The sequence below is a fragment of the Lissotriton helveticus genome, chromosome 8, assembly GCF_964261635.1.
Source record: "Lissotriton helveticus chromosome 8, aLisHel1.1, whole genome shotgun sequence".
Taxonomy (NCBI): domain Eukaryota; kingdom Metazoa; phylum Chordata; class Amphibia; order Caudata; family Salamandridae; genus Lissotriton; species Lissotriton helveticus.
This window is the reverse complement of record NC_136069.1, coordinates 249,064,581-249,083,331: the sequence shown is the minus strand read 5'-3', so window position 1 is coordinate 249,083,331 and position 18,751 is coordinate 249,064,581.

Below are 18,751 nucleotides of genomic sequence, written 5' to 3'. Positions count from 1 at the left end.
GCGGAGAAGAGGCAAGCCCAGGAGAAAGAAACCCCTGATCCTGTCATGGCCCTGACCAAGGAGGACCTGCTCAGCTCTTTGAAGGACTTTAAAGCAGAACTCCGCGCTCAACATAAAGGAGTCCTGCAGGCCTTCATGGCTCAATTGAGAACCGATCTCTCTGAAAAAATGACCTCTCTACAGCAAGACGTGGACTCTATCGATACGAGACTGATGGACACAGAATCCCAAACCCAGGAACTCGACAAGCGAATGACACCAGTTTGCAGGCGCCGTACAGAACGGCTACACTCTAGCGCTGTTCCGTCGGCTGGAACAAAAATCCTGACCAACAGGAGCATTTCTGGCCACAATAGCTATCAAAATGCCATAAATATTAACATAGGAAGATACCAGCTACCAGCGTATTTTATTACGATGTAGGAAAATGCGCTGTGACCAATGATCTTGTGTCCTTTTTAAGAACTATTGGGAGTTGGGACCTTCCTTCCCTGTTAACCTCTGTCATTCTCGGCACACTCACGGTGTGGAAAAGGGTCCCAGGATGCCCGGCCCCAACATGACCAACAGTGGTGACTTTTTCCCCCCTTGCTGATCTTTTACTTTTACGTACAAAACCCTGCCAGGAATGTGCCTGACCTCAAGAGGACGTCCGGAATTCTCTCTGACCAAGAAAGATATTGTTAATCAATCCGAGTGATAAAATCCGTGGTTATCACTCGGATTGATAAAGTGGACTGGCAACCGACCTATTGTCTAATTGTTCTAGACATTACCAGCCTCTACACCTGCATTGATCACATGCAAGGTCTAGAGGCAGTGGAATACTTTCTTATGAAACGTCAACTTAAATTTGCCCTACATAACCAGATGCTGCTAGAATTAGTGAAATATTCCCTCTTTAACAATATCTTTCTTTTTCAGGGAGATCTTGTCAGGCAGGTCTCCGGGACAGCGATGGGCACCTGCTTCGCCCCCAGCTACGCACATTTATTCGTTGGCTGGTGGGAGGAGCAGGTGGCCTGGACACCTGACAAAGAAAAATAGTCCAAAAAGGTTGTGTCATGGTACAGATATATCGACAACCTATTTTTAATATGGAATGGACCAGTGGATGAGGCAGAGAAATATGTTGCATTACTCAATGAAAATCAGGTAAATCTAAGGTTCACGGGACAAGTTAGTTTGGTGGCACCAAACTACTTGGACCTTAAAATTGAGATACAGGATGGAAATATCAGTACTGCACTCTTTAGAAAACCGACTGCTGGTAACCGTACCTTATATGCCTCTAGCAGCCATCCAGAGAACCTTAAAAACAACATTCCTTATGGGGAGTTTCTGATTTTGAAACTGCACTAACAAAAGTGATTTTGATTCAGCAGCCACAGACAATATCAACAGACTTGCAGCAAGGGGCTACAATATGAGACTTTTGGAAAGCACTCTTAAAAGAGTGGAATCCATATCTAGAGATGATCTTTTTAAGCCTAAACAGGTAAAAAAAGGAAATGATGGAAGGTTTCGTTTGATAACCACTTTTTCACAAGATGCGGGCATTCTTAGAAAAATCATGAAAAAATACTGGCACGTACTTAAAACCGACATCATAATTGGTGCAGACCTCCCAGTGGCCCCATCGATAACTTTCAGGAAGGCACGATCCCGAAGGGATGATTTGGTACATAGTTTCTGGAATCCAATACCAGTTAGCTAGGGCACACTGCAAGAGATGAGAGGATTGTTTCCTTGTGGAAAATGTAAGGCCTGTGCCTTCAGTAAAAGGATCCTCTCTTATGAAGTGAAAGGTGTAAAAGGAGGGAGGAGAATAAACAAATTCCTCACCTGCCAAACAAACTCCGCAGTTAAAGTGTCCATGTGGACTTAAATACATTGGAAGTACTATCAATTGTGTGAAATTAAGAATTCTAGAACACATGTGAGCCATCGTGAAAAAAGATTTTTCTTATCCGATGGCACGCCATTTTTCCATCAAACACAGGAGCAACAGGGATCCGTTAGAATACTTCTGTTTAGACTGTGTACCATGCAGCCCTAGAGGGGGAGACATAATGTTCAAGTTAAGAAGACTGGAATCCAGATATATAGTTGATTTACAGACAAGATCACCTGGAGGATTAAATAGTGGGGAAGAATTAGCAGTGCACCTGGGAAATGAGTTTTCTAGTTTTTTGTTTTCCTGTTTTCTTCTTGTTCTCTCCTACTTTTTCAATGGCAGAAATTATTTCAGATTGTTTTTAATGGAGGATATGTTAGGAGGATGTTCAGATTATGAGCAGTAACCAACCAAGTAAGAAACTGGATTAAGCCGATTGACGGCTAGATAGGCCCCAGTGGGGAGCTATTTGACATTTAAGATGTTGAGTGTAAGGAAAGGGATAACCTCCGTTACATCGCTATGTCATAAATAGGATCTCAGTCTATTGCTTGTGATAAGGAGCTTGGATAGTAAACGAATAACTGATGGGTTTACACTTCCAAGATGGCGGATGCCATTCAAAGGTTGGGCTCACTTTACTTAACTGAACGTCAGCTAAATGAATTTTGTTATGAACTACTGAAAAATGTTTTAAACAATCATGTTATGTTCTATATGGTACATTGAGGGTTATAGCAACCCAATGCGGGTTGCAACTGCCGATACATGGCAAAATTGGAGTATTACTTTTAATGGCGACAATATTATCTTTGATGTGGGATTAGTATGATAAATTGAAAGAAAAGGCATAACGAAGGTTACATACAAAGAAAAATGTATTTGTACAAAATATGAAACCTTTCTAAGATGGCGCGGATTGTAAAACATCGCGTTTGTCCCCTCTTTGTTTCGTGAAACTTACATTGATTGGTTTAAATGGCGCCACGTAACACTCACCAAGTTGACACCGAGGAAGGAGTTATCTCCGAAACGCGTCTGTCTTTTGTTGAATAAACGCCATATAAATTCCCTCCCGAGTGCTGTCTTCCTTCACATGGATTTCGGAGGATTGAGGAACTGTGATATTAACGCGTGGCACCAACGCGTTACAGCACCCGCCTAAGGAGTGACTTGTGACTTGGTGCAAACGGAGAAAAAAAAAAAATATATATATATATATATATATATATATATATATCCAACACCAGTTCAAACTTTCTTTGCAAAGAAGGCGCTGACTCCGTGAATAATTCCAAAGTAAGATCACCGTATTCCGATTTACAGCCCAGACGCGTTTCGGCGGTATTCAAGCGCCTTGCTCACTACATCTGGTTTTCACCACATCCACTACTATATACTTGAAAGTTTGACAGGTTACAACTGGTTTAGGTTGTCATGGCAACCATGTCATGTCACTTCAAACAACATAGAAGAGTTATATATGTGGATTACATCACTGAATGGAGGCTTCTGCACGATGCATAAACACATTATACAAGGCTAGACTAAATGTTGCTTAACATTTACCAACTCCGTGATGTACAAATTATATATGCAATACATCTTATGTACAAAAATAAAACATAAAATAAATTTAAATAAATCATGCAATTTAACACCTGTGTTAGTCAGCTCGTTCACTATTTTCACCAAATGTGGCGATATCACTATCTCGCTAATCTATTGTGTGTGTTTATGCTATAGGGGTGGTTAACTTATAGGATGAAACATAGTCTCCCTTGGTTAAAGCTATGATTGCGGGATATGTTTCTGTTATATGACCCTGATGCAAGTCTTTTGTTGACGAGGTAGTGTACCGTTTTTGAAACAACAATGCTGCATGCGCCAGTCGTAATCCATTCACGTCATGTATGGGCTTGGAGTTGTTCTCATGTGTCTAGCCGTCATGGCTTGCATGTGTAGCTCTGCCCAAGTTGCTTACAACACTACTGGCATGACTGGTTTCTTGGGTCACTCATACGAAATCCGACCACTCCATCCTACCCAAGTGGGTGTAGTGACCAAACCCCTCCTATGGCTGCGGTTTGCACACCCTAGTGATAGGTGTTTCAATGTGAACTCAGGTGAATTGTGCCAATGTTGACTACTAGTGTTTTGAATTGCTATGTGTTGTAACGTGTTGTTTGAAAATAGTTGTGTGTCATGTGTAATGTGCCAAATAAAATTTCTATTAATAAAGTAGTTAAAAAATAACAGGCCAAGCAGCTGACGACTAGAGGTGCACATTAAGAGCCTCATCCGCGTTCAACCCGTTGGGAATTTTTGAGTCTAGCAGGATTATACATCTAGACTCGAGTCGTCTCAATGCCAGTTGTCGATTCCCACCCCTGATGTTCTTGGGTATGCTGTCAAGTACAAAATACGTTAAGTCCTGTAAGTTTCCTGCGTGATGTGAGTTTATGTGTCTTGCCATAGTGTATGCCTGGTCGTCATTCGTGATCGCCCTGAGGTGCTGCAGAATTCTCACGTGTGCCTGATCGATAGTGCTTCCCACATACCTTTTTCCACATGTGCATTCTAGCACGTAGACACCAAATTCTGTCTTGCATGTGAAACTTCCTCTGATGGTATAAGGTGTTTGTCTAAAGGGCAGCCAGCCTGACTATGTTGATGTTGATCCCATGTTTGCAGGCCTTGCATTTTGCGCACTTCGGTCATTGCGTACCACTGGCCAGTGCCTGTTCAGAATCTTACGCAGATTGGCATGATATGTGTTGTAGCATGTAAATAATCTAGGGGTATTCTCCTTGGTGTTTCTTGTGCTCTCCTGTTTTGGAAAAAGGAGGTATTTCCTGTTCTTTTCCCCACACTTTCTCTCTGCCTTGTCCAGTATCTCCTTGCTATAACCCCTATTTCTTAATCTCGTGAAGAGGTTTTCTTTAGCATCTTTCAAATCTTTCTTCCTGCTACAATTTCGTGTCATCCTGAGGCACTCTGAAGTGGGATTCCTTAAGTTTAGTTGGATGAAAGCTCTGGGCATGTAGTATTGCATTTCCCGCTGTGGGCTTTCTGAATGTCCGGGTTTGTATTTTATTGTCTGCCACAAAGAGTTCTAAGTCTAAAAACTGTATTGATGTTGTGCTTGTAGTGCAAGTGAATGTGAGGTTCAAGCAATTGTCATTAATCTCTGATGCAAATGTTGTTGCACTTTCTCTTGAACCTTTCCTTAGAACAAAAAAGTCATCTATGAACCTTTTGTATACCACCATATTGTCTGACATTTGACGTTGGAATTTAACCCCAAGTCCTTGCTCCTCCCACCAGCCCATATGCAGATTAGCATAGCTGGGGGAGAAGCAAGTACCCATGGCTGAACCATGCGTTTGTTTATAGTGTAGCCTGTTGAAAATGAATGCATTGTTTGTAAGACACTATTCGGTCATCTCTAACAGCATACATGTGTTTTGGTGTAGGGATATAGGCCTTCTGCCTAGATAGTGTTGCAGAGCCCTCAGACCATCATTGTGCCTAATGCTGGTGTACAATGACTGCACATCAAGCGTCATGAAAACATACTTTTCGCTCCAATCATAGTCATAACTTTTAGTAAGGAAGTCCCCAGTGTATTTTCAAACAGGCTCCCTATGGCCAAGATTATAGGTCTCCCTGGTGGCTGATGTGCATTCTTGTGCACCTTAGATATTAGGTACAGGTGGGGGGTCGTGGGATAATCATTCTTGAGAAAGTCAAATTCAGGTTTGCTAATGAGCCCCATTCCTCTCCAGTGGTATAGTTCATTGTGATATCTCTCTTGAATCCCCACAATGTGTGTTGGACTAATCCGATTGTAACATTCCTGGTCCTGTTTTTGTGAGAGTGCCTCATCATTGTACATGGTGAGTGGCCATAGGACTATGTTACCTCCCTTGTCTGACCACCTCACCACAATGTCCGGTCGGGCTTGGATTTTTGTAATCAGGTTATTGTATTCCACTCTCTGGTTATGATTCCTAGTGGTGAATTCTCTAGTACTCAACAGTGACAGTTTTTTTAAGTCTTTAATAACATTATCCGCGAATAGGTCAAGACCATCCTTCGGTAACATGGGCATAAATACTGATTTGGGCTTGAAGGGTGTACGTACTGATTGGTATATATCCAATTCCGATCTAGCCGCTGCCTCACTTGGCGAGATTTGGCTGATTAGCTCCTCTTGCTCCAAGGCTGTTATATCTCTGAGTAACCCCATGTCAGCTGTTGTTAATGCGCCAAACTGTTCCGTGTTAGATGGTGTTTCCATTGTCCTTTTGTTTGTATTGATAAAGTATTTTTGCAATTTTAGTTTTTGCACAAATTAGAAGAGGCCGATTCTTGTTTGCGCGTAGTCAAAGTTTGTTTGTGTACAATATGTAATTCCAAGCGATAACATTTCTCTTTCTCTTGTGGTTAGTTCCATGTTGGTTAAATTAATCACTGTGTTGTCAATGTCCATGCTTTGATTTATCGGCGTCTGTTTCGTCTGTATTGTCCCTTTGTTTGTTTTTGTCCTGTTGTTTCCCCAGCGTCTGTCCTTTCTGCGTCTGTTTTTTGTTTTTGGTTCTGTTGTTTTCCTTTTACCCATTCCTGGCGGGGTGGCCGTGGGCGAAGGCTCATCATACGCTCCATGCGTAAAAAAACAAACTCCTGCGCTGGTGTAGGTGCTTTGCCCCTCGTGTTGCCACTTGCATTGCTCTCTAAGTCTGATTCTATCTCAGAGCTCCATTCTGATTCGCTCTGTCCCACATTTGTATTTGGATTATTTGCCGTTGCTGATAATTGTTGGCGTCTTATGTTTTCAAACTTCATCGAGAAAGTGTATATTCTTCCGTTTAAATAATCATTTCTGTCTCTTTGGAACTTTATTGCTTTTTTTTCTTTTATTCCATCCTCATATTTAGTTACCCTTGCTTGTATTTCTTTCCTGGTTTTCTGTATTTCTTCCTGTTTTTCTTGTGATTCTAGTTCTTTGCAAATTTCTGCTATTCGCTCTAAGATTTTTTCCCTGTCACTGGCCGCATATTTGATTAGAATGTTCAGCATGTTTTTGCGAGGACTGCGTGCTGTTGTCTGCCCAGTCTTGTAACATTGCAGGGTCTGGGTTTTCATACATGAGGGCTACCAGGATTCTGAGTCCACTAGGAACTCGCCCCACATCCAGATATCGTTTCAATGATTTGCACTCCCACCATTTCGAGACTTCACTCTTGCGGAGTTTTTCCAGTTCAAGCGTTAGTTTTTTAACATCGTTCTGTGCAGGCTCAGCATTATGGGTTGTGGATTTAGATGCGCCGGATGTGGTTGTGTCAGCATCACTGAAAATGTCTAAAGCTGCCTCTTCCCGTTCTTTAACCCACTCCTCGGCCATAATCGGAATCCTGAATGTCACTTTGCTATCCACTGCCCGTGTGAATTTCGCTACGGGACTACCTCTCCCATAAACCCCTGCGTAGCTTGCTTGCTGTCACACTGTGCACTCACCTTCTTACCTGAAACTTGGATTGCCCTCCAGCGATCGCTAAGCCCAGGCAGAGCAGCTCTGTGCACGTTGGCAGTAAACTCAGGTCCAGAATGTCGGTTTCGGGGGGCGCTGTGTTTCTTTCTCCTTGAAAGCGATACCAATCGATTCCCGGTGACACAGAGCACCAAAACGAGGAGGGTCAGCATGAGGATTGCCAGGAAGGTGAATCCTAAATATCCAACACCAGTCCAAACTTTCTTTGCAAAGAAGGCGCTGACTCCGTGAATAATTCCAAAGTAAGATCGCTTTATTCCGATTTGCAGCCCGGACGCGTTTCGGCGGTATTCAACTGCCTTGCTCACTACATCTGGTTGTCACCAAATCCACTGCTATATACTTGAAAGTTTGACAGGTTACAACTGGTTTAGGTTGTCATGGCTCACCAAGTTGACCCCGAGGAAGGAGTTATCTCCGAAACGCGTCTGTCTTTTGTTGAATAAACGCCGTATGAATTCCCCCACGAGTGCTGTCTTCCTTCACATGGATTTGGGAGGATTGAGGAGCTGTGATATTAACGCGTAGCACCAACGCGTTACAGCACACGCCTAAGGAGTGACTCGTGACTTGGTGAAAACGGACCAAATATATATATATATATATATATATATATATTTGAAACAAAACGATCCTTCCAAGCATGAGCGCGCTCAGCAGTGTGTGCTCGACCCAAGGGCTGGATCAAAACCCCAATTCAATTTTAGAGTACAATAAGGGCGGCACAACCGGATACTTATTGAAAGTTATTTATTACACCAACACTCCACCGACGCGTTTCAGCCTCACGGCTTTTCTCACGGTCAGCAAGTCCCTTTTTGCTTTCTCTCTTTATACTGGCCCACATGAGCCTTAAAGTGGCATTGTGGGATATGTAGTTTTTCAAAGCAAACATAATTAAAAACAGAATAATAATAGAATTTTTTTTCAAAAGTTCACAGTCTCTTGACACTTCAAGAGACTGTGAACTTTTGAAAAAATTGTCAATTCTTTAAAAATTAAGAAGCTTAAGACGCCCTCAAGTGGAACCAACTATGGACGTTAAGTACTATACTTTTGTAAACAGAACACACTAGCCCTTTTTCTATTATTATTCTGTTTTTAATTATGTTTGCTTTGAAAAACTACATATCCCACAATGCCACTTTAAGGCTCATGTGGGCCAGTATAAAGAGAGAAAGCAAAAAGGGACTTGCTGACCGTGAGAAAAGCCGTGAGGCTGAAACGCGTCGGTGGAGTGTTGGTGTAATAAATAACTTTCAATAAGTATCCGGTTGTGCCGCCCTTATTGTACTCTAAAAAAAAAAATATTTATATATATATATATATATATATATATATATATATATATATTTATATTTAACAGGTTCTTCAAAGAAGAAAAGCGAGTCGCACACCTCCCGTGAATTTGAAAGCATTTATTGCTGTGCAGAGCGGGCGTTTCCTGATGCATTTCGGTCATACCACTGACCTTTTTCAAAGGAAAAGGACGCCTTTGGCTTGTTACTAATGAGTTCAGCTGCGCCAGCAGGGTAGGTTCTTATGTGAATTTCTCCCTCTGGTGGACTTCTTGGGAGACTGATTAATTCACTCAGCCTGCTGGTACTGGTAGTCCGCTGCACTTTTGTACTCACATTCTTGCGTGGTGCCGATTCAGTTGGTACTGCAGAGATATATATATATATATATACAAGTCATCAATGATGTCGCTGAACATGTCATGAATGAAGTAATATGTGAGGTCATAAGTGGTGTATTGTGGGGGCGTAAGTTATAGTGGGTGACTATAACTTCTGAATTTCACTGGTTTTATATGAGTGAAACTGAGACTACATATAACGTCCCTGTAACCTTTGTTTTTTCAGTGGATTTCTAAGATTTTCTTTAATTATATTTCCTAACTATAATGGCCCTGTAACCTTTGTTTTTTCAGTGAATATCTAAGGCTTTTTAAATTGTATTTACTAACTATAACGTCCCTGTAACCTTTGTGTTTTTCAATGAATCTCTAAGGTTTTTAAAAATTATATTTCCTAACTGCAAAATCGCCTCCTGGTGTACTACTGGTTGGAGGATGAATTCCCCTTGGCTGCTGAGGGTCATTAGGAGCCAATATCCCCTATTGTTGCCACCAGTAAGTCCCCCACCGTGGGATTGCTGAGACTTTGTTGAAGGCCTCACACCCCTCTCCACCACTCGCCAACAGTGCCTCCTGGTACACTACTGGTTGGGGGATGAAGTCCCCTTTGCTGCTGAGGGTTGTTGGGGCCTCTTTCTGCTCATTGATGACCTCTACTTTGTCCCTTTCTGTTCATTTCTGATCTTTATTTCTCCTGTTTCCTCCCCAGGACTGAAGGGAGAGCCTCAAGGCTCCCTTGGTCTCTGCTGGCCCCCCGCCTCCTGTGGGAGCTGGCATTTCTCTTGCACACAATTAGCTGCTAGAATGCAGCTCCCTGCAGGAGGGAGCAATGTTTTCCTCTGTTTACTGCACACCTATATGCATGCAGGGAAACAAATCAAAACTTCACTTTCAGCAAGCAAGACCTGTTTGACAGTTCCGGCTTGCAGAAAGCAAGAGTTATGTTTTTTTGCAGCTCCCATCAAGCAAAAGCAAACGGCTCTCTCCCGAGGGTGGGCCCCTTGGGATGTAGCAGGAGCCGGCTCTGGGATGTGGCAATCCCCAGGCCAGCCATGGCTTCACAATTGAGTGCTATGCAGCCACCTCATTGTAGTAGTTAGCCCTGGGGAGGTGGTGGTCCCCGGGGCTGCAGGGGGCTGTGTCCCCTTTACTTTGAATGAATTGCCCCAGGGAGGTGTGCCCCCCATTAGCTGTAACACTATATTCCCCGGGTAGGTGGTAGTTTCTGGGACACTGGTGGGCCCACTCGCATACACATTTTTGAGTGCCCCAGGGAGGTGACAGTCCCCGGGGCAGCAAGGGGCCGCACAGGCCCTCTTTACATTTATAGATATTTGCCCTGCTGGTGGTTGTGGTTCCTAGGGCTTTTATAAGCCCTAGGAGGAGGCCCCCATGGGCCTCTTCCTTTTTATAATTCCTCATGCCCTCGGGACCTGGCCCACCCAGGGCACCACCAAGCATATTGTGGCCTCAAGACCACTGCGCCAACACCAGGGATCTTGTAAACTTGTAATTAGGCCCAAGGTCCTAACTATAGCTACCAAATGACGACCGCCAGTAGGTAATATATATATGCATTCTGGGTTTTGTGGAATTATGGAATGCAGCCAAATCGCCAGTGGTGCAAGTTAATATATACATATATATATATACATATACTATGTATATATATATATATCCACTAGCAATATCCTTGTGCATGCACGCACAAACAGGACCACGGACTCCGTATTTCGCTGATGCCAAATATAAGTGATTTATTTCCAAAGTGAAAGGGTAATGCCTCTGACGAGTTTCGGACACAGGCTGTGTCCTTAATCACATATCGAACGTATTCAAAAGCGGGATTTTTAAAAACAACATACAACTTCCGGTAACGTGATCGGCATACAAATAGACAGAAAATATACTATACATTACTGTCTGTGTATGGAAAAGGCCATTTAAACACTTTTTCGGCCCTGTAATGTATGCATCTAGTATTTTAAACATTAATAGATGGAAACAATCTTAAAAAGAATAAAGTGCACGGTGCTTGTTATACTATACACACTACACGCATGATGGTAGATATATTGTATTCTACGTGCAAATACGGATATATTTAATAGACAGGAAAATATCTTAATACTTCACTAAAAATGCTAAAAATATTAAATACCTGTATAGTTAAAAAAACTTCCTATTAGTATATTAATTGATCTTAATAAATATGCATTTCAGCAATATGCCTATATCACCCGTAAAAAGTGTAACATATAAATACATACTAATTTTGTACAAATCATTTCTTAATTTCATGTGTGCCATCTTTTAAGTGCAAATTCGCAAAAGGAGAGACAGGGCCTAATATGATATAATACACAAGAAAGTGCCAATGCCTAAACTGTACTGGAGCGTGCAAAAGAGCAACAGTGTACATTGAGCAATTGATGTGCAAAAGTGCAGTAAAAAATCTAAAATCAAAGGCATCATATGGTGGCAGTTATGGCTATATATAAAAAAATAGTAATACAGGAATGTTAATATTATTCGGGTACAAATACCTTTTGTCAACTTCCAGCTGTGGACCTCTCCCGCGCAATGCTAAGAAAGCTGTGCTATCCATAGTATGCATCACGAAAACAGTAGATTGGTGTGCACGAGGGTGCTCTCTGCAAAAACACTTATAAAGGCAGGCGAAAGTAACTGCAGAGTTGGAGAGTGCTAGATGAGAGAGCAGAACCTCCCAACATGTCTTCATCAGGCAACCAGTAGCACACAGGGCCCCAGGTAACCGTAGGAAGAGCAACATACCGTTTAGAGATGAGGATGTGGAAAACCTCATCAATGAGGTCAGCAGACACCAAGATAAACCTTTTGTGTAATTTACATTTGTACCTTTCAAACACGCTAGGACAAAATCCTACGAAAATAAAAAAATTGGCAAGCCATGAAAAGCCACACCTAAGAGAAGTTGGCCAAACGAGGATGGTAGAAGAGGCAACAGCTAAGGGACAAGACAAGCAGGAACTCCTTGCTGCATCGGACACGCGGGTGGATGTTGTTATTGTGCCTCAATTGGTCAGCGAAATTCAAAGCCAGGAAATAGTTGAGTTGAGGAATGGCTAACCCCAGATAAGCATATCAAAATGCACCCACAGTTAACTAAGACTGGTCAGATACTCGTGCTTCATCGCCAGTCCATGTCACATTGCTTACCCTCTCACATGTAGAACCCTTTTCAATCTGATAGTCATGCTATTATTTTCTCTCTACATTTAAATATATGGTATACCTTCAGGGGTGCAACGATAAGGAATTCTGTGCTTGTGCTGCAGCCATAGAGAAAGAACAGTCTCTTAAACTGATTGTTCATGGTTAATGGCACATAAAGTAGTGCATTTTGGTAAGAATGTAATGTTTGCCTGAGCTGATCCAGCTCATCTTAGATTCTATGAAATTTTACTCTTTCGCATAGCCAGTTCAAAGAGCATTGACCATAGAGTTAAAAAAAATCTACTGTGTACTAGAAGTAGGGAGGTAGAATGGGGTAAATTGTGTTGGATTAACATTAACATTATATCAGATGAGCTGCCTCATTTTGTATCAATTGGAGCTTGCATAGTCATTTTTCCAGAGCTGACAGGTGAATTTCATTGCCATAGTCCAGCAAGCCCCGGACAAAGTCACTTGCAATTTGTACCCTGAAGCCTATATTGTGAGTCAATATGAAGTTTGAGTGGGAGATTTACAAAACATTCACATAGCGCAGCCCCCCCGCAAGGCTGCGCTGCATTGCGTGACAGGGAAGGAGCAGGAAGCACCATACCTACAAAGATATGGCTCTCTCCTTCCCTTTCTCTTGCACTGGCGCAGATTACAGCTGCTGTGTGCCACGCACACACCTTAGTGTCATAGCGCTAGGGTGTGTGCATTAGTCTAGCATAGGTTTTGTACAGGAAGGGTACACTTCCTGTTTAAAATACGATGTCCAGACTCATGCAAAGTTTTTCCCACTTTGTGTGCAAGCTGTACAGTGCAGCATGCATGCAAAGTCGGAAAAGGAAGGAGAAATTAAAGCAGTTTTCTCACGCAGAACCCAATCTACTTTATTAAATAAATTGGGTTTAGCGGGAGAAACCTTGGGTGGTTGCATGGAAATGCCCATGCTTCACCCTTGGTACGCACCCTTGGCACAAAGTAATGCCAAGCAGTGCTTTCCGTTATTTCCAGCGCTAAAGAAGTTTAGCGCCGGAAAGTAAATAGGGAAAAAAAAGATTTTGCGCCGATTTGAGTCACTTTTGCGATGCAAACACGGCTCCAAATCTTAGTAAATCAACTCCCAAATGTTCATTGGAACTAGGGATATTAAGTGTGATGCCCATTTCAAAAGCAAGAATAGGGCTTTGTTGAATGCTCTGGCGTTCAAAGAATAAAAACAGTATTTCAGTGTAGAGATGACATCACACTTAAACACCCTTAGGCACCATCTTTCTATTAGTGCAGGAGTCCACTTTACCCTCACAGCAGAAACGCATGTGATTCAAGTGCTTCATCTGTAGTTTATGACCCGGGGCATACTTAAGGTAAAAGGTAGAAGTCTGTGATATTTAGGTATCCATTTGGAAGAATGAATACCTTAAGAAAGCAGAGGAATTAGAAAAGAACCATGCCACTGCTTCTCAAATTGGTATGGTAGAGTGTAACGCAGAGGTGGGCAAGCCAGAACTTTTAGGAGAAGAATCGAGCCAGAGCGAGGTGAACCAAGAGGTGGGCATCCACTTCAATGTATATAACTTTGCTGAGGAAAAGTATTATATGTTTCCATTAACTAACCCGATTTTGTATTTAATAAAATGGAATGAATTTAGTTGGCAAGGAATTAATGATATAACTTTTATGTCCTATCTACTTTCAAAGTTCTAATAGCATGAAACAGTAATTTATCTTTCAGCTGAGCGGTTTTAAAACACTTTATATGTAATATTCATTTTGCTTATGGAATCTATCTGAAAAGATATTCATAAAATATCCTTTAAATCCGGCATTATCTGAAACATCTTACTATGTCGAGAAAAGGTATCTACTACCCCTCTTTTTCAATGCGATTTCACAAAAATGATCAGGTCTGCTTCTAAGAGATGCCCACACTTACATCTAAATGTGACAGATGCTATCAAGGCAGGCAAATAGCTGCTATTTTGATCTTGCGTTGTTCTCTTAGTGGTGGCTGATAGAAATCCTTTAAATCTTTGTGTGATCTGAAAGGGATAGCTTAGTGGTGGCAGAACCAATCAGACCTGTGATGGCTTGTCAAAGAAAAGCATCCCATATGGACGTTTTAATTATGGATTAGTGCGTTCCTTGATTTGCTTGAGTTCTTTGAGTGTTATTGATGCATGCCTATCAGAGACTGACTAAAATCATTATTCGCAACTTGATTAGCACATTAACTTTGGACTCAGTGCTATTTTGATGGCTGAAGGGGAAGCAATCAACGGGCACTAATTTGTGAGTGAAGGATACAGAAAGAAATGTGATCTAAGAATGGATGGCCAATGACAATTGCAAATAGAATAGTCAATAGTTCCACAGAATGAGTATTGGAAACAGTGATGGTAAATTCAAAAAAACGCACATAAGAAGCATTCTCATTTGGAAAGACTTTCAGTTCATTTATCTGGTTAAAAAATGTAAATGGAACTTTACACATGCTTGTACTGATTACTTGAATAGCTTATCACAAGATCCATCAAACCATTTGGAGATTGATTAAAGAATCAACACTCTTCTAGGAATTACAAGATGGAATCTTGCAGGGTTGGATGTTTTAAATGGGTTCCGCTCTTTCCCTACACCGGGATTTCTTGCTTTGGAACTATCAGTTTTTGGACCCTTATTGTGGATGAGTCTCCCTACCTGGGTCTCACTTCCTGAAATGTCATAGTACATTTAACATTGCATTTTTACTGCCCAAGTCTGACTTTTAAGATGTGGCTGCTGAGACGCAGCTATGGGGGAAACAGCGTTTACAACGCTGGTAATACCACGCGGGTAGGTTACAATGCGGAAGTTACACCGTCCACGTTGTTACCGCGGATGGCATTACATCGCAAGTCATTTCTACGACTTGTGCTAGATGACGCACAACACCAGGGAATGTGTTGGATTTTAAATCCGACACATTCCCTGTTGTTGCGCTAACTGGAGTAGGAATAGTAATTTATACTATTCCTAAATCCAGCGCGCCATCTCTTAAAAGTCGTAGCAACGACTTGCGATGTAAGGCCATGCGTGGTAACAACGTGGACGATGTAACGTCCGCGTTGTAACCTACTGTGGGGTAATGGATAGCGTACTAACGTCATACATTCCGCAGCTAGTGTATAGGGCACTGGGCTGGTGATATGTGTACACATGTGCACACATGTGTGCACAAGCGTGCTTTCTGCTTGTAAGTGACTTCAGTTGTACACTACAGGCAGCTAGAGAAATACTTTTTCTACTCATTTGAATTGTAATTTAGACTCTTATTTAATGGTAAGGTCGGATTTTAAATGATTATTTTATAAATGTCACTTTTAGAGAGTTTAATAACAATATTGAAAATGAATAATGGGATGCACTCCAGTCTTTCAACAATTGTTCCTCAGTTTAAGTTGCTCCAGCCCATAATGTTGCATGCAAGCTTGATGTGCTCCGTCCCAAAAGCACAAATTTCAAGATGAAAATAACCGGTGCATCGTCATCCATCCTTCAAGTTGCACTGCTAGTAATGTGAGTCAGCAAATCACTCTACAAACTCATCCAAGTAAACCATGTTTAATCCATTTTAATTGTATCTCTTTTAGAATGATCTAAATGTGTTACAGAGGCAATGTATGTCCAAGCTTCAAACGCCAATGTGCACGCTCATCCGAGGTTGCCTATTAGCCGATGGAAATATATAATACATCCTGGGCGGCAAGAGGGATGTTCACCCAATGCATTTCGGGCTATTTGATCTCTTCCTCAGGGGTAACTAAAATGTAAGAATAAACCCATCAAATCAAATAAACAATTTTAAGCAACATACTAGTAATCGTATAAGTGATCATGTAAACTACAGGGATTAAACAAACTGGTTATTCTTCTACGTTTAAACTTCATGCGAGCCCAATGCAAGTGCCATGCTTAAAATAATCTAAGAATCACCAAAGCATATCAATCATAAAACCTGAGTGTGCATGTGACTGAGCCAATACTTCTTAATCGGCAGCCCACTCAATACAGAAATGCCCGAAACCCCTGGTTGTGACTCGTGCTCTGAAATGTTTTTGCCGTAAGCCTCCCTCAACCAAGCCTGTGTACTCACAATGTCGCAGATGTTCAATATAAGCATTCATATTTGTTAGCCACGTGTGGCTTCTCAAACGGACTTCATGAAACATTTGTTATATTTTGTCATAATGTTTACTAGTAGCACATTTATGAAGTCATGCTTGTAAAGTTTGCATAATTTGTGGGTAGTAGCATCACTTCAACTGAGTGGGGAAAAGCGTCACACAACCTCTGCTGAAGGATCGAAAACGAGGCATAGCTAAATTGCACCCTGCATCTTCATCAACACAACCAGGATGAAGGTACTTTTGTTGAGCAGGCTTGCTGGGTCCCTTTATGTGGCCCACGTTCCATCATGGTCAGCCTGAACATTTGACTTTGTCCTGGTCTAGAATGACCAGATATCCCAAATAAGTGCTTATTGCTTCGAAGCGCTATTTTGCTGTTTATTTTTTCAAAATTCGTATTTAAAGTTCTACTTATTGGATTTGTGTCGTTTTGTTTTGTGTATTGAATTAAGAGTTATTTTTCTAACTTGGTGTGGAAGCATTTTGTGTGGTGTTTTCACTGTTTTGCTGTTTGAGATGTTGTACAAATACTTTACACATTGCCTCCTAAATTAAGACTGACTGCTCTGTGCCAGGCGACCAGAGAGTGAGCACAGGTCAATTAAGGTTGTGTTTGTGACCTACCCTGACTAGGATTGTGGTTACTGCTTTGACCAAGGCGTCCACTCCAGTCAACTAGCACCCAATTTCTAACAATTCCTACTAAAGCTGGTTATTCCTTCATTGTGTATAATCTGTGTTGTATTGCCTTGAGCGTGCTTCAAGTTGCGAAAAATAATTAAGTAAATGAAAAACGCAGTATTTTTAATTTTTCTAAATGTTTAAAGCAATAGAAAGTTGTAATAGCTTATGAACTAACTTGCATTTTGTAATACGAACTTAACAAACTGGTTAGAGGCGGCTGTGAAATGTTGTATACTATGAAAATAGAAAACCTTGACGAATCAACCATGTTCAAGAACAATTCAGTCCTCACCCAAAAAAATGAAAATGACAGTTTCCATAGTGAGCCATTTACATTAAACAGATTCCGCCATCTGTTTCAACATATAATTGCAGTCGGAGAAGGGATGTAATTGCATCATAATGAGATGCAGTACATGATTTCAATGGTGGGGTTATTATGCACTCAAGTGCAGTTTATATGTGAACATTTTCATGCAGCCATTGCTGTTAGATTTATGGCTTCCTGAGATTTATTACAGGGTCATGGTCCTTTGTCCATATTATGACATGGGACAGTGCTTTGGGGCTTCTCAAATATTCAAAGGCAAGGTTTTGTCATTTGTCTTTATCATTTGTCAAAGTATTTAGAAAACAATCCACTGCTCAGTTTCCAAAATTCTTATTTCTTGAGAATATTTACTTAAATATTTTACCCTAAGAGCACTTTGGATTTTTTACATTTGAATGTGGACCAGTAGTCCACTTTACTCTTAAGTGGCATGGTGAAAACCAAAAGCTCAATTCCTTTTATGGACTGCATAATAGACACCATCAATACTCACTATATTATCCTGGGAAGGATGATAGGCGGAGTCGGTTTCGCTGACATGTGAATCTGCAGGCTATACGGCTCTCGGCATGAGCTCTGACCCTGTGCAGCAAACTAATGTCAGACACAAATTGACAACAGAAAATTAAAGAATCAACTGACAAAAAAATCTATTAACATTTTGAATGCATCATTGAATTTACCAAGGAGTGCTTAATCAGAAGGAACCTGGCCCTACGGGTCAATCAAATGTTTTACAGAGGAATAGTACCACTGTAGCTGCAAAGTCGCCTCATGTCTTGTGCCACACCTTCAGCCAGTCTTGGTGTCACCCAATATCTTACTGATAGACTAATATAATGGAATACTGTGGACTAATTTAATGGAATACCGTGGAGAGTAACAAAATGCTCAGTTACCTCCTAAATATAATACCAGGTATGAAATGTGCATAAAATACTCCAGAGGGTACATACACAAATCTGCAAAGATCTATAAACTTACCGACACTAACCAATAGAGCGCTTAACAACCACAAATATACACACTAGGTTAACCGCACCAGTGGGGCTGTGAAGATACCAGAATTCAACAGTGCTTCAAGGTTATATTAATACAATACAGTACTATATACAGCACACTTAAATTAATGTAACATAGCAAATTCACACCATATGCTCGGTATTGAGCCTCTATATAAAAGGCTCTAGTCGCAAAGGAATTATCAGGTGGAAATGTAGGGTTACTGTAAAAAATAATTCAATTTACTTCTAAAAGAAATTTAGAAAAGGATTGT